Source organism: Protopterus annectens, chromosome 2.part0 (genome assembly GCF_019279795.1).
Source record: "Protopterus annectens isolate FY-2018-M chromosome 2.part0, PAN1.0, whole genome shotgun sequence".
NCBI lineage: Eukaryota > Metazoa > Chordata > Ceratodontiformes > Protopteridae > Protopterus > Protopterus annectens.
In genome coordinates, this window is record NC_056728.1 from 700,285,128 (window position 1) to 700,301,867 (window position 16,740).

The following is a 16,740-nucleotide window of genomic DNA, read 5'->3' on the forward strand; positions in this document are numbered from 1 at the left end:
AAAAGGACAACTGGTGCCGTAGTCACGGCCTTAAAATAAATGCCAAAAAATGTATAGTCATCCCTTTTGGAAAAAACAAAGTACCCACAAATTATCACATAGACAGCAATCCACTGAGTATGGAAAAAGTAATCAGAGACCTAGGGACCCAAGTAGACAGCGACCTCTCATTTGACACCCACGTTGCCAAAGTGGTTAGAAAAACATTCTACCTTGCACACCTCATCATGAAGGGTTTCACATCCAGATCCAAGGATGTCATTGTACCCCTATATTCCTCCCTCATCAGACCCATGATTGAGTACAATGCCCCATTTGGTATGTACCTCACCCGGCACTTGCAACAGCTGGAGAGACCACAAAAGTACCTCACCAAAAGGATCAAGGGTCTCCAACATATGTCTTATTCTGCCAGACTAAAGAAACTTCAGCTCTATTCAGTAGCATACCGCCTGCTCAGAGGTGATCTCTGCCTGACGTACAAGGCCATGTCCAACCAGGATCTGATGGACATGCTCCACCTCAAAAAATCCAAATCCATCAGGACCACGAGAGCTAAAGACTTAAACCTCGGCACAAGTATGAATAGGACATGCTGGAGGGATAGATTCATAACCCAAAGGCTTCCCATGCTTTGGAACAGGATCCAAGTTCGTATTAGGCAGAGCCCCTCACTGACTCTCTTCAAGAGAAATCTTGATGAGTGGATGGGAGATCGTAAGTTTACCCCAGGGGTCACATCTGTGTCACTGCTAGACAGGGGCACAGTAAACTAATTCTATTATATAGGGGACCTTCACTGTGTCACTACTAGACAGAGGCACAGTATTCTTGATTTATTCTGTACATTTTTGTACCATTTCATGGGGTGGCAAAAGCCACATCACTATGGCTAGGCTTACAAATGCCCCAGGGCAGATAGCCTAGTACTATACTATGAAACTATGAAACTATGAAACTATTAAAACCAATGAATTTGAACCCTCTTATAAAATTGCAACAAATGTTAACCAATGTAAATGAAAATGTGCCTTTGACTACAGGAAAGGTTATTGATGAAGCACACTTTGAAAAGGAAACAGATGGTGATAATGTCATGAGGGTGTTTGGACTGATGTATGAAGAAATGTAACAGAAAAAGTATAAAGGTGATGCTTATGCAGCATCAAATGGGGGATTGTAAGGGTCAATGTAAAGGAATGTATGTTCTTACTAGACTGTTCTGAGTACTTGACAAAATGAATGTGCAGGCTTGTAGAAAAGTACTAAAAGAACGTTACAAGTTGTTTATGCTCATGCCTTTTAAGTAAAGTATTATTCTTCAGAAAGTTATAACCATTTATGTACAAATCTGCCTAGCCTAGCAACAAGTATATTGTAAACGTTTGGTGATACTTGTCTAACTATGATTGGTTAAATTCCAATGGTATGGACTGTTTCTTTGTTGTTACTCAACTGCTGAGTTGGCATTAAAAGTATATATAAGCTGCTGACTTTTACAGTTCAGGGAGATTTCGTCACTTGAACTCTGTCTCCTACACAAGTGTGTTAAATAAAGATTTGGACTGCTGCCAAGAGACCGACTAATTTATTTTCTGACTTAACATGAGTCTAGAGTTTCGATCACTGTGTGCTGTATTAAATATTCACCTCTCAGTTAATGTCTCCCAAATCTCAAATGCTTAATTTTTGATGTATTTATCAGCATATTATTCTCCTGTGCTCAAATGGTCAATTTAATCAAGTTCTTTTGCAGGCATGCCTTATCGGTAACACATGCAATCAGTTTACCCAATTTCAGGTCATCTGCATATAGACTGCAGAACACCTCAGATGAAAACGTTATGTCTGAAAGATAAAATCTAAACAAGTAAAGGCCTAGGATAGAGCCCTGTAGGACACCCTGACTGTAACCAAGAATTTCACCTGTCCAACTGCTGTATGATACTTACCATGTCCTATTTGTAAGTCATGCAGCTATCTATCTTATCAATAGTACATCGATACCTAGTTGTTCTAATTTATCAATCAGTGTTTTCTTTATGATCCTGTCAAATGCTGAAGTTAAATCTATATAAATTACATCACAGCAAAATGTTTCATTCATAGCTGTTATTATATTGTTATAGAAAGTCATGTTACAGGTTGTAATAGCTCTATTTTCAACATATGCATGCTGATATATGGTTTCAAGTCCCTTCCAATTCTGACAACAACTTATCCAATATCACCTTCTCCATTATTTTTAGACCACATGTAGGTAAAGGGTCTATATGACTTTTGATTTGTCCTATTCCCCTTTCCCTTAAAGACAGGTTTAATAAGCATGTCTCCAATCTTGAGGAATCGCCCCATATTTATATGACCTAGTAAATAATAGATATAATGGTACTGCAAGCTCTTGCTGAAATGTTCTCAGGTCATTTAAAACGAAAACTGAACAACGTAAAAAACAAAAAAACTTCAAAGCAGACTCAGAAGTAATCCAGGCAACAAAATAGTATTCCAACTCAGGTTTTTTAGCGCTTTCATCCACTTATTTTAATTGTGAACTTCCTCAGAAAATAACAAACACATACTCCCAAGTTCCTTTAAATACTTAAAAAATAGGAAATGACATCACAGTGTCGTTTCACATGTTTTTTTAAAAACATTTAAACTCTATTCATAAATACACTTTATGTTATAAGTATGTTGAATATATATTAAATAAAATGTTTTCATTACTTTATGATTTTTTTAAAAAATAATGTTCATAATTATGACATATATCATCGTTGTTTCAATAAATATATAACTCATACTAATAACCATTAAATAGAAAAAAATATATTTTCACACATTTGTATCTATTTGATAAAAAACATTTCAAATTAATGGATTCATTTAAACCTGGTAATCGATCTGCAGCCAAACAGAGTTGCCATAATGTTTCTTTACATTCCAGAATGTTGTTCAGATCCCCCCCAAAGGCACTTCTTTAACCTTCTCTACTACTGAAAATTCAAATTTTTTAAAATTTGAACAACCAACTGCATGTTTTGCTAATGAATTCAACATATCTTTCTTCTTTATAGCTAAATTATGTTCGCATATTCTGCACTTCAAACTTCTCTTTGTTTTTCCTATATAAAAATGTTCACATGATGTGCAGCATGCAATGTACACTACATATTCAGAATTACAATTGTAATAACCTCTAGGCCATATTGTATAATTTAAACATTGTACAAAAACAGAAGAACTGTTGCTTATGTACCTACATTGTTAACAATTTTGACAAGCAAAAGTTCCTTTTTTTATACTGGCACTTCTAGTGTTACTAAAATACTCTTTGTTGTCCATTTCTAACATACACTTTATATTAACCAACCTTTTATAAGTAAACATGGGTGTTAATCCTATTCTTGTAACTAGGTCTTTATTTCCAAGCAAAAATTTCCAATTATTTTGAATTATTTCCTTTTATTTGCCCCATTTCATTTACTATAGGTAACGGAAATGAGATGTTATAATTGGTATTTTTCTCCACCATCATTGAACCCGAACTTATACAAACATCTTTTGCCATGAGAATGGGTTTCGCTAATCCTCCTCTTAAACTTATAACTTCCCGCTCTATATTCTTTAACCAATCTACCTCATATCCCCTCTGTAAAAATAAAGACCTGAGGAATGTAATTTCATCTAAAAAAATCTTTTCATCAGTTGTCAACCTACTTAAGCGGATAATCTGTCCTTTGACCACCCCTTTCTTCATGTGTGGTGGGTGCAAACTTTCTTTATGTAAATATTGATTCGCAAATATTTCTTTTCTAAATATTTTGCTTAAAAATGTGTTGTTTTCCTTATTCAGACTCAGTTCTACATCTAAATATGAAATGGTTTCACTAAAACCACTTATCTTGAATTCTAAAAAGTTCGTATTGTTGTTTATATCTGTAACCATACTTTCAAATTCTTCTTGTGTGCCACTCCACAAGAAAAACAAATCATCAATAAATCTAAAGTATGCTTGCACCTTCTTAAAATTCAGATGTTTTACCAAAAACTGTAATTCCCAATTTGCCATCACTAGATTAGCAAATGCCGGTGCTACCCTGGCACCCATCGCCACTCCAGAAATTTGCTGGTATATATTTCTCTCAAACTTGAAAAAATTATTCTCAAGAACTAATTCCATTAAAATGCAAATAGTTCGTATTTTGCTATTATCAAAATCTGTGTTTCCTGTAAGATATTCCCTTAAATAATCTAACCCTTCTTGTTGTTTAATAGATGTATACAAGGATTTCACATCTAAACTAAAAAGGTGGTATGTTCTAAATCAACATCAAGATCTCTTAACTTTTCTAGAAGATGCCAGGAATCTCTTATATAAAACTTTGATTTTTGTACAATCGGGTTCAAAACTTGGTCCAGCCAAATTGAAATATTTTCTGTTTTAGAATGTTTGGCTGCTACTATTGGCCTAAAAGGTGGATTTGTTGAATTGCCTTGAATTTTTGGAATGCCAAAGAAACTAGCTAATTTGGGATACTCTATCAGAAAATATTCATAAGTACTGTAATCTAGTTCTCCTTGACTCAACATATCAAATAAAGCTATGTCCACTTTCTGAAAACTTTTTCTAACATCCTTTAAGTTAACTTTTTGATATGTACATATATCTTTCAACATTTCCAACAAAGATGCTGTGTATTGATGTGTATTCATAATCACTATTTTTCCCCCCTTATCTGCCTTCATTGTTCTAACTTTTTGATTATTGCATAAATCCTTTAAAGCTGTTTGTTCTCCTTGACTTAAATTTTCTACACCTTTTGGAGAAATAATCCTTCTAAAATCATTCTCACATAAACTCTGAAAAGTTTGCAAAGTGGTGTGTAAAGGAGGGTTAAAAGTACTAGGTTTCTTAGATACATGTTTAAATACCCTAACATCTGATGTTTCTATAATATCTTGCATGATATAACTTAGATTTAATTTTCTCAAATGCAACCTAAAGTCAATCATCAATTTCCCTATATTCATTTTGTTAGAGGGTATAAAAGAAAAACCTTTTTTCAACACACTTAAAGTATCATCAGTTAAAACAATGTCAGACAAATTAATGACACTAATGTCATATTCATCTACAGTCCTTGTGTGGGTTGAAATAACACATCCTTCATTTAACTTCAGTATTTTCTGTAATTTTGATTCTTCCCTTTCCCTTTCCCCTTCCCTTTGTATTGAGTGGTGTTGTGCCACCTGTAAGTCTGTTTGTTTCTTACATTGTCCTTGGGAAAAGGAACTGGATTACTTGATTTATTGCCACTAACAACTGCTTGAACATAACTTCTTGAACAGTTGTTACAACCATCTTTGTTGGAATGTTCCCCTTCAGATGTTGTCTTGCTTCCATTTTCATTTACTTTAGCTCCACCAATATTGTCATTATTTGTATTAGTCTCTCCCATGTGAGAACCAACTGTCTGTAATAATCACAGGTCTTATCTATCTTTAATCCCTATCATAACACCTCCACCTGACTTTTTTGTTAGAATATCTGTTACAGTAAAAACATTTAAACCCTGACAGAATTGGTTTCCAGTCATTTTTCTTTAATCATGTCTCACAAACAATAACAACATTAATCTTCTGGGAAAATAGCAACATTTCCAATAAAAAATCTTTATTATTAATGTTCTTAGCATTAACAACCATCAGAGATGCATCAAATGTTGCTATCTGTGAACTGTTACATTTTCGACCTGGCAAAAATCCTTGCTAGCGTTTGTCAAATATTGCAAAATATCTGCTGCAGAAATTCTTTTCCCTGATCTTGACAAGTGCAATCCATCCTGTCTGAACAGATGTGTGCCCAAACCTAAGCTTAGATGCTTTACACGTTTCCATTTTTTAAATACAGGATATTTTTTCCACATAGGTATTTACCCAAAAAATCTTTTCATTCATGGTGACCTGACTATCCTTTCCATATGTGATTTGTGAAAAAATATGTCCTAATGCCAGTACAAGCTTCTATCTAAGAGGTCTGTAAGTTCCCCACTAACAGTCAAAGAGTCCTTGTGGATGAGATCAGTCTTCCATACATTAAGGCATTCCAAGACTTGTCTCACATCTTCTATTTTTTGCTCCTGATAAGCATAACACTATTCAATATTCATTATCATCGTAATTGTAAGTATCAATTCCACTAACAAATTACTCTGCAATTGCAAGAGTATCTTTTCTGACCAGATCTGAAGAATCTTCAATTTCTAATACAGTAATATCTGCTCTATCAATTGCTACAAAGGAGTGATCTTCATCAACATTAGTCTTATTAATCCCACTGTTTTCATTGCTTATTGCATTTACAAGAATACAATTCTCATCCAGATGGCTTTGTACATCCACAGCATGAGTCATGTAGTCATCCGTCTTTCTCTTCTTTTTTCTTACAGTAATGTTCTTCAATCCTTCCACATTCAATTTTGATTTCTTCCTTTCCATCTGCCCCTCGCCTTTTTTCTACCTTCTCTTTTGAAAAAAGTTATGCCTCTTTCTGTAGACTGAAGATTTTCTGATAGACAAATGTTATCATTCCCTGTAGTTTGTGTATAACATAAGAATACAGTGTCCTTTTTAGTACATAGTCTCTTTACTTTACAGACATTTATCAGTTTCTTTTTCTTCCTTGCTATTTGTTGTGAACTTTTTATTTTATTTTTTATTTTATTTGACATTTATTTACCAGGAAAGTCTGACTGGGTACTAGCCCATTTTCAGTGCAGGCCCGGGGAGAAAAGCAGAGGGCAATGTAATATAATAATTTTAAACTGATTTACAAATCAACATTGGTTACAAAGACTAAGACAATCACACACAAATACAATTTGTGGATACAATAAAAGAAGAAAATAAGCAAATATAAAGCAAGGAATAAAGTTGAACATACATTATACAGAAGATAGAAGAGAGTTCTTAATATGCATGCTACATAATAATGCATGAAAAATATATTACAGAATAAGTAAGTTGTAAAAACTATATACATTTTCTGGTAAGAGACTTAGGTAGTAAATGTCAGTCATAATTTATGGTATAGATAAAAGTTAGTGTAAGAATAGAGAGAAGGAACACTAAAATGTTAAGAAATTATAGAAAGGTTAGGTTAGAACTTCTTCCTTTCTTTCTTTTTTTGTTTCCTTCTAAACACTCTGAATTCTCAGATTGCTGAATACTTGCATCCATAATTCCAAAGCTGTCAGGGGCATCTTATTGTTTCACAGGGTTTTAATGATCTTTACAGACAACAGTCACACCAGTTCCTAAATGTGTTCTATTTGTTCTATGAGTAACATTATTTAGTTCATCAGTCCAGTCATTAATATATGAAACAACAGTTCTCCAAGCCATGCCAATTGCATAAGTGCAATCATCATCATTAAGTCTAGATTTACTACTAATAATGGTAAGCAAATCATCCAACTTTTGACACACGGAACACAGATCACCAGTGTTATCAGTTGTTACCTTTAAATATGCATAGCATTTATTACATTGTACAAGAAATTTGTGCTTTTGTAAATCATTAATGGCATACTCATTTAAGGAATCCATATTCAGCTTCAAACGAATGCAAAATTTTAAAAGGAAAGAATATTCAAAATCAGTAATCACAAAATTCAAACAGAACTTAAATCAATTTATATGAGAAAAATCACACAAGCAACATACAATGAAATACTAAAGTAAGTACAATAAAGTTGTTGTTCTGACCATGCAACTTCTGAAAGTCAGACAAAAGCTGTAATTCCTTTAGGTCATGCATGCCAATAGCTTCTGCTCACTATTGCTCGCAGTAGCACTTCTTTTTAACAGTAAAGATCAATAAATCAAGATAGGAATATTTAGATATGCTCTGGGTTGCCCTCCCTGCAGTCTGTGTGATTTATAGCTGACTAGGTCCCTTGGGATGGTTAGAGCTTGCCTGTCTATAACCTATCTCTTTCTAACAACAAAATATAAATCTAAGTAAATATTTTTACCTGCAAGCTATCCTTTCCTTCTTACAAACAGTGAAAAACAGTAGTAAAAAAATAAAATATAAATTCAAACTAAACTTCTCTTACCAGTCAATTCTACAGTAAACCACAAACCAAGATAGGATTGTTTACATAAGCTCATCTACATACCTACCATATACATTTAAAACCACAGACCCTGTACTGTCCTGTAGTATGCATTTAATGCCACAGACCCTGTACAGTACTACAGTCTACATGTAATTACTTCCAAACTGTTCCCCAAAATTTTCTGGGGTAGTGTTATCCTTACTGGGTTCTCCACTAGCGATAAAACAAAATATGCAAAAATTATACAACTGTGCCAAATTCACTCTCTCGCTCACTTGTAAATGTACCATTGCAACATCTAAAAGGAACATACATGTCAATCTTTCATAAATAAACTTATTTTCACTATACTTTCCTCTACAAACATCTCTGTACCTCCATACCCCTCCTTTTCTAAGCTGCTACTTACCCCCTCAAGAAATCTGCATGGCACAAAGGCCCATCTTATTAAGAAAGTATGCCATGATGCTGCAGTATTTTTAACCATATTGGCAGCTTTCTGCAACAATCTGCCAGAGGACAGTCACTTTTAACAAGTCCCTCTCCATATTCTATGCATACGCACAGACATACTTTTCCTTGAAGACCAATTATACATGATTTAAGTACTCACCCTAACACACATGTATCTTTTTTCCTCTCCCGCCACATACAGCATCCATCAACTAATATCTTTATCAGGTTTCCCTGATGACTTCTTCCTTAAACCTCTTCTGATACCTTCACTCATAAGTTTACATATTTCTTTCTTTGATAGACTACCTGCTTCCATCTGTGCTTGTAGTGAATGTTGTGTCTATCATTAAAGAAATATTGCAGTTTTACTGGAGTTGTCTTGACTGCCTGAATTCACACTGTAAATAATGACTGCCATTGTAAGGTACACAGTTAGTCTTACCTATTATGTTTCATTTGTCCTTGCACTGCATTTCTTTCCCTGTTTGGTCAATCATTTGCTTGTCTTTAATGTAGTTCTGTCTTAGGCTATTTCATTTGTATTCAAATACTGTTTATTCTTGTATACATCCTAGTGTAATTGCTATACAGTTTAACGTATTCTTGATGGCTTTATGTATCAAAGCAGTTAATGTAATAGTTATGTTCCACAATTTGTATTTGGAGCATTTATTGTACAAGAAGGTCAACAAACCATATATACAGACATACATAAATGGACAACTGACATTTTGCTTTTGGAAGAGTGGATACAAATGCCCCAATGTTGTCTGGAGGAGTCTTTGCATCACAGAAAATGGAAGGTTATGCCTTGCCATTTAAGATGACTAAACTATTTCTGGCTGAGAATATAAGTATTTTGAAATAACTGACTTTTAATCTAGAAAAGGAATAAAAACTAAGCAATGTCTTCAGAAGGATAGAGATATCATTAGAAGGGTCAGCAACTGATAACAGACAGTCATTAGCAAACATTAGTATTCTTATCTCTTCATCCAATTGAGACAGTCTGTGTACTCAAGATGTTTAATTTTTTAAGGCCAGTGGTTCAATAGCTACTATTGAAAGTACAGGGGATAGAGGATATGACCAGAGTGTACCTTTCTGCAAGGGAAAGGGGAATGTAACAGATTTATAAGCAGAGCTGCTCAGGGGTATTGCAATATGCTTGAATAGTACATACCAAAAGCAAAGGGAAACTGAATATTTTTAAAACTGGCTTAAGGTAATTAAATTATATCAAGACAAAAGTACTCTCAAAAGCTACAAGGGCAGTCACTGTGGGTTAACCAGCATGCCATGAAACTAGCATGGTGTTTATCAAAGATCACAGGTGGTTGCAACCAGAGTGGGACTTAACAAAGCCTTCTTGTAGAAGGCTTGTGAGCAGAGTCAAAAGGAGCTATATGTGAAAGGCTAAGGTCCTTCTGCATAGCTCCACTTCAACATTTATCACTCAGATATGGTGGTAGTTGGCAGTCTGGGAAGGTTTCTTGTCCAACTTGTATACTACAATAAGGATTGATGTTTTCATTGATTCTTGTGCATTGCATATATTCTGCATTATATAAAGGTTCTATTAAATGTCAAGGTTACCTGTAAGAAGAGCAGTTTATAAAATTCAACATTAATGACATCTGGCCCAACAGTCTTACCAGTAAGACAATTCTTCACGGGATGAGTAAGCCTGAAGTAAGAGGTGGAGCCATCAACTGCTTTATGAAGTTATATTGTAGCAGAAACATCTTTATATCTTGTAAAAAATAGAACACTTGTGAGTTTCTTGGAAGGGGCCATGAAATAAAGGTAAATTATACATGTGGGAATAATAATATCTAAAAGAGGCTGTGAAGACTGGTAGAGATGGGTAAAGGCTGCCAGCCTAGTCAAATAGAATTTGATACATAATTCTATCATTTGTAAATACTGTGAAATGTTGAGCTTAAAACAATGTGGCAACATTGCCCTCTGCTGTAAAGAAAGCTAAGTCAAGCATTTCTTGTTGGTCCATTGAAATTAAAATTACTTTAGGTCTGTTCCTTTGAAGTTAGAATTTGGAGTCGATGAGTCTGGAGTAAGCATACTGCCTATTGTTTTAAGGCTAAAGTTAATGACCAGAATTTACATGTGGAATGTCCTTTATTGCTCTAAGTGTAAAAGAATGTAAATGCAGTTTCTGTCAGCCTGGAAACACCAGGAAAGTGTAAAAGATGATGTAATGTTTAGCAGGACTGCAGTTTCAATTTAAACAGTGAGAACCTGAGATTATTAAGCATTTTTGTCTGACTATCCAACTCACAGCACTGCCTGTTGCTCCATGTAAGTAAGTTATTTTAGAAGTGTTTTCTTGTAGCAATAGCTAGGAATTAGACAGTTTAGACCAAGTGTTTTTCTGTGATGTCAGAACTGTACTACTGATTTATTTTAAGTATTTATGTGTGATCTCTGAACGTTTGACTAGCACTCTGTAGTAGAAAGTATTGTCTGGTGGTTTTAATTATTTATTATTAAATATTTTAAAACCTTTTAAGTGTGGCTGGTTTGTGCAGAGATAAGTTAAGCTCTAAGAGTACAGTGTATATATATATATATATATATATATATATATATATATATATATATATATATATATATATGTATATATATAAGGATCCTGTACCAGGTCACTCTAATAAGCCTTGAGACTGTTTAGTCACATCTACCAATTGGATAATAATATTGCAAAGTAATAATTGGACATGCTTTTAAGGACCTTTGAGTAGCTGATAAATATTAGCTGGGTGGTGGCAGTAATTACTACCATATAGTCTGGGTAAAAGGGCCACAGCTGGAGAACCTGTGCCAGCCTTCTGCAAAAGTGTCTGTGTGGTTGTGTAAACTCTTATCTCAAAGTGTGTGTGTGTGTGTGTGTGTGTGTGTGTGTGTGTGTGTGTGTGTGTGTGTGTGTGTGTGTGTCAGCTACTTGGGCAGTGACACGAAGCACTGCTTGGACAGAGGGGGTGCTGGAGATTTTAGCTTGCCCAGTTAGGCTGAGCTCTGGACCCTATAGCTGTGCCAGTGGGGAGTCTTATTGGGGACCTGGAGAGCAAGGGAGTGACCAGCCCTGGACTGACTGTGATCTCTGTGTGCTCTTAAGGGAAATTGCACTTTATTGTGTGTATTTGTTATCCTTTCCTCATATATGAGATGCCCTCTCTGGTGTTAGTGGTGAGGATTGAGGCTCCTTGATTGCTGGGCCAGGGCATGGACATCACATATTAATTGGTGGAGTGGTTAGGATATCCTCACATATTAATTGTTTTGCAGTTTTTGGGATATCCTCACATATTAAATGTTTGGCAGTGGTGGGATATCCACACCACATATTAATAAGTTGACAAATACTAATTGACCTGTAGTGGTGTGGGTAGAGTGAATCCTGCTGCTTGTGTACAGTGAGCTTGGAAGGTGTTTTGTACTCTAAACAGACATGCAGTGAATACACAGAGTTCCTATCACAATTGTTTTATTTCTTTTGTTAGCTTAGTCAGGGTGAGCAGGCAGCATGTCAGCAGAGAAGTATGGAAAGCTGACAGTGAGTCAGCTGATGGAGATGTGCCAGGCTAGGGGACTGGTGCATGGAAACCTGACTAAGGCAGACCTGATTGCAGCCTTGGTTACAGCTGCATCAGAAAACATCAACCAGGAGGACAATCAGACTGGCAGTGGAGATATAATTCCCTCAGAGAATGGACAGCTCAACCTTTCTGCAGTGGACTTAAAAATCCAGCTGAGCTAAAGAGACTTGAGTTGGAGGCCAGGCGTGTGTAATTAGAAGCAAATGAGAGACTGCAACATTTGCAGGCTGAGGAGAAGGAGAAAATGTTACATCTGCAAGCTGAGGAACAAGAAAAGCAGAGGCAGCATGAGAAGTAGATGCTGACTCTTTGCCAGAGTCATGGAGGTAATGGGGAAGGGAGTAACTGGACCCCAGAAGCACAAAAGGTCAATAAATTTCTTCCGCAGTTTAAATAGGGGGATAATTTTGATAGTTTCATTCATATGTTTGAGAGGGTATGTAAATAGTATGAAATTGACTAAGGGCTCTGGGTACAGTTCCTGACCCCCTTACTCCATGGTAAAGCTGTAACTGCATTAGCTAAAATGTCTGACGTTGCATGTTTTGATTATACTGCTGTAAAGAATTGTCTGTTTGAACTGTTTAAGCTAACATCTGAAACATATCTGAAAATGTTTCGTGAACATAGACACAAGGCAGATGAAAGTGTGTGTGAATATGTGCCTGAATTGAGCACTTATTTCCATAGGTGGGTAAGTGGATGTCAGGTCACCACTTTTTTAGGGCTGGCAGACCTTTTGGTGAGGGAACAAGCCCTTAGCACTTTGCCTGAGGACATGAGGATCTGGTTAGCTGATAGACAATGTGCTACTTCAGATGAGTTGGGGAAGAAGGGAGAACTATACCTGGCAAGCAGGGTAGCTCTGCACAGGAAGGGGACCCCCAGTACTGCTCATGGGTCTAAATGAACCCATGGTGGGCAGCACGAACTGCCACAACAGAATCTGCCAGTAGCAGGGGAAGCCACTAGTCCAGGTACACATCCAGGAGCTAGGGTTAAATGTTTTGAATGCAACCAGTGGGGCCATGTGGCATACAGGTGTCCACAGAGGCAAGGTGGGGAACAAAAGGTGAGAGAGCCAGTAAGTGGGAAAGACAAAATGCCAGTAGTAGGTTGTCTTGTGACAACAGGGGTACTAAACTACTATCCTGCAGATGTCCTGAGAGGGAAGGATTTGGATGAGGCAGTACCATGTCCTTATGCAGTTACACGTGGTCAGGCTAGGAGACAAGCATGTGGGTCTGGTAGCCTGGGGGAGACCCAGACAGACTGCATACTTGCAGCCAGGACTGGTGAGGTGGTTACTTCAGGGAGGGAGCTACTCTGTAGCAGTGAGACTGAATGTGAGCCACAGCTGCTTGTGGGTACTGAGGTTCCCTTGGACAGAGTGACTGCAAAGGTAGATGTGAGTAGTAGTACCCAGGCTGACAGTGAGGCACCACTGTCAGAGGATGCCAGACTTCTTGTGGAAGGGGAGCTGGGAAGGGTTACAAGGAGAGAGTTGAGACAGGCTCAGCTCTCAGACCCTACATTGTAAGGCCTGAGGCAGGTAGCTAGGGAGGCACCTGATTCTCAAGGAAAGGGGGAATCTGTATACTGGGACAAAGGGTTACTATACAGAGAGTGGACCCCTGAGGGAGGGCTAGAAGGTGAGAGAGTACAGCAGTTAGTAGTGCCTAGAGCCTACCATCTGGCGCTTCTAGCCATAGCCCATGATATTCCCTTTGCAGGTCATATGGGCATAAAATGTACAAAGATGCATATTATGCAGAACTTCTATTGGCCTGGAATTTCCAGAGATGTAACAGGGTACTGCAGGACCTGTGAGCAGTGCCAAAAGTTAGGCAAGGCAGGAGACAAGGTGAGAGCTCCTTTGATGCCTTTGCCTGTGATTGAGGAGCCATTTCAGAGGGCAGCTATGGATAATGTAGGTCCTTTGAGTACCCCAAGTTCCACATGGAAAAAGTATATCCTAGTGGTAGTGGATTATGCTATACGATACCCTGAGGCAGTGGCTTTGTCCTCCATTGAGGCAGAAAAGGTGGCAAATGCTTTGTTAGAGATTTTCAGCAGGGTATGTTTCCCAAAAGAAATAATGACTGACAGAGGTGCCGATTTCATGTCAGACCTGCTGGCTTGTCTGTGGAAGTCATGTGGGTGAAGCACATAAAGACCACACCCTACCATCCCCAGACTAATGGTCTGGTTAAGAGGTTAAACTCTACAATCAAGTCCATGCTACGGGCATTTACAGATCAGTTTAAGAGGGAGTGGGACAGACGTTTTCCCCATCTGTTGTTTGCTTACAGAGAAGTTCCCCAGGGATCCGCAGGTTTTTCACCCTTTGAGTTGATGTATGGTCATAGGGTGAGGGGACCTCTAGATTTAATTTGAGATGAGTGGGAAGGTGAGTGTGAGTCTCACAAGGAGTCTGTTGTGGCGTATGTCCTAAACCTCAGGACAAGGCTCAGGGAAGTCATGGGCTTCACCCAGGAGAACCTGATAGAAGCCCAACAACAGAAAAAGGTGTGGTAAGACAGGAATGCTCGACCTAGAGAGTATGCTGTGGGGCAGCAGGTAATAGTTCTCATTGCTGTCAGACACAACAAGCTGCAAGCAGCTTGGGAGGATCCCTACAAGGTGGTAAGAAAGGTAAGTGATGTTAACTACATGGTGGAACTGATAGGCAGATGGCAGGGGCACAAATTGTACCATGTTAACATGATGAATCCTTACCATGATAGGGAGGCCCTTGTGCTGAGCATTTGCAGTGGATTGCATGAGGAGTCTGAGGGAGATCTGGGGACTGATCTCCTCAGTGAGGCTTGGGCTGACACCTCAGTGGAAGGGGTAGCAATCTCCCATAAGCTATCTCCTACCCAGGTTCAAGAAATCTGAGCAGTGTTGCAGGAATTTGAGGACATGTTCACTGGGAAACCAGGGTGCACCCACCTGGTGCAGCACCAGGTGGATACAGGACCCTAAAGGCCTATTAGGCAGGCCCATTATAGGGTGCTTGAGAGTGTCAGACAGACCCTGAGGGAGGAGGTACACGAGATGTTGGAACTAGGGGTGATTCAAGAGTTCAACAGTCCCTGGGCCTCCCCAGTGGTGCTGGTGCCAAAGAAGGATGGCAGCACCAGGTTCTGTGTGGACTATAGGAAATTAAATAGTCACACAGAGTCGGATGCTTACCCCATGCCTAGGACAGATGAGGCCCTAGAGCAGCTGGGTGGGGCTAAGTATCTTACAACCATTGATCTTACCAAGGGTTAATGGCAGGTGCCCTTGACTCCCTGTGCTAGACAGAAGTCAGCCTTTGTTACTCCTTTTGGCTTGTATGAGTTCACAAAGATGCCCTTTGGGATGAAGAATGCCCCAGCAACTTTCCAGAGGCTGGTAGATCATATCCTAACAGGAGCAGGAGGGTTTGCCCTTGCTTATCTAGATGATATTGCCATCTATAGCCATTCCTGGCCAGAGCACCTTCAGCATGTCAGGGAGGTGCTGGGCAGACAACAGAGGGCAGGGTTGACCATTAAGCCGAGCAAATGTTAGGTGGGTATGGCGGAGGTCTCCTACCTAGGTCATAGAGTGGGGAGTGGTAAGATAAGACCAGAACCTGCCAAAATGGAAGCTATTCAGGCATGGCCTGCACCTGTTACTAAAAAGCAGGTGAGGGCATTTTTAGGGACATCAGGGTACTACAGAAAGTTTGTTCCCAGTTATAGTACCATAGCTGCTCCCCTCACAGACCTGACAAAGAAGAACAGGCCAGATAAGGTAGTGTGGACCCCAGCATGTGAGCAGACATTCCAGAAGCTTAAATAAGCTTTGGGTGGACCCCCTGTGTTAGCCAGTCCAGATTACAGCAAATAATTTGTTGTGCAGGTAGATGCTTTAAACCATGGGGTGGGGGTTGCCAGATTTCTTCAGAGGGGGAAGAGTACCCAGTGGTTTATCTCAGTCATAGGCTCCAACCCAGGGAGGAATGCTATGCAGCTGTAGAAAAGGAATGTCTAGCCATAGTGTGGGCACTGCAGAAACTTCAGCCTTATCTGTATGGAAGGAAATTCATTGTTTTGACAGATCACAACCCTCTAACATGGTTAAACAGAGCCAGTCAGCAAAATGCCAAGTTGCTAAGATGGAGCCTGGGGTTGCAAGCATATGATATGTCAATGCAGCTCCGCAGTGGGAGTAGCAATGCCAATGCAGATGGGCTCTCAAGACAGGGAATGGGGTAGGTATACTCAGATAGACCTAACCCTCTCAAGCAGCATTTCTCAAGGGTCACTTGAAAAATTAGCTTGATTTCTCAGAGGGGAGAAATGTGAAGACTGGTAGAGATGGGTGAAAGCTGCCAGCCTAGTCAAATAGAATTTGGTACATACTTCTATAATTTGTAAATATAGTGAAATGTTGAGCTTAAAACAATGTGGCAAGATTTCCCTCTGCTGTAAAGAAAGCTAAGTCAAGCATTTCTTGTTGGTCCTTTGACATTAAAATTACTTTAGGTCTGTTCCTTTGAAGTTAGA